Genomic DNA, 1,180 nt, shown 5'->3' with positions numbered 1-1,180 from the left:
ATTGAAAGATGCATAGGTCTCTAGCATGCAATTTAGGATTTGGTAGACAACGGGACTACTAAAGTCAAGGTGAAGCAATCTCCTAATGTCAGTACTAATCCCCTCTCGGATCATGGAACCATCAACATATTGGCAACAATGATCGATTGGCAAAATTAGGATCCTAAGTTCTATGATCCAACCTATTTTATTAGGGATGCTAAGAAATACCAGGAAGAGAGGCATGTTGAATGGCAGGAGATATTCTAGCTTGTGCAGAGATTGTCTCTCCCTTCGGAATTGGTAGGGCATATCCGTGGTTTCGTCAAAGGTGCTTGTCAAAAGGAGTGTGATTCCTTCTGAAGGGCTGTTCACATGTATCAGATGGATAAACACTTTTTTCATCCCATGTTTTATGACCATGCGAACAATTTAAATGAAGAAGCAACAAAGAGTGATCCTACTCAATTCATTGAACCCTGGGCTTGGAAGAATCACATGAAAGCCCATGCCTACAGAAGAGCCATGAGTAAAAAAGCTAGGGCTTATGAGAAAGCCATTTGTCCTTCCTCATCAACAGAAGAAGCCACTGCAGCACATCTCTAACCTCTAGCATAACAACCTCCATTTTATTACCAACCTCCACCATATCATCAACCTTCACCACAATATCAAGGAGAAGGAGTTTCCTCATCTTATCACCCCCAATCTTCATACCCTACCTCTCACATCACATCACCTTCATACCACCCCGCCTCATTGTAGACACCCTATTTTGTCACCCTCCTATGGCTATGATGAAATACGGATCATGGAAGTGGCTTTTGACTTTCGATCAATAGAAATGATAATTGACTAAAAAAACCCAGAAACATTCCCTCTATCTGAAAACCCTAGAAACCCCCAGGAGGGAGAGAAGAGGGTCCAAATTTGAATTTTATATATGAAGGAATCTGTCAAGATGACCATACATATAGATAGTGCTAAAAAATATGATTCTGACGACATATGACACGTCAAAATCGGACTGACGGATCTCCCGCAATCGTTCCAAAAAAATTACATTTTCCCATATGTATGCTGCACACATTGGGAAGCCTACTGGAAACCTAAAAAAATTCCCTACCTACCCAAATACCCAAAATTCATCCCCAACTTGAAAACCCTGGAAACCCCCACCCGGGAGAGAAGGTCCAATTTT

Source organism: Macadamia integrifolia, unplaced genomic scaffold (genome assembly GCF_013358625.1).
Source record: "Macadamia integrifolia cultivar HAES 741 unplaced genomic scaffold, SCU_Mint_v3 scaffold761, whole genome shotgun sequence".
NCBI classification, from domain to species: Eukaryota; Viridiplantae; Streptophyta; class Magnoliopsida; order Proteales; family Proteaceae; genus Macadamia; species Macadamia integrifolia.
Note: the sequence above shows the minus strand (reverse complement) of the source record.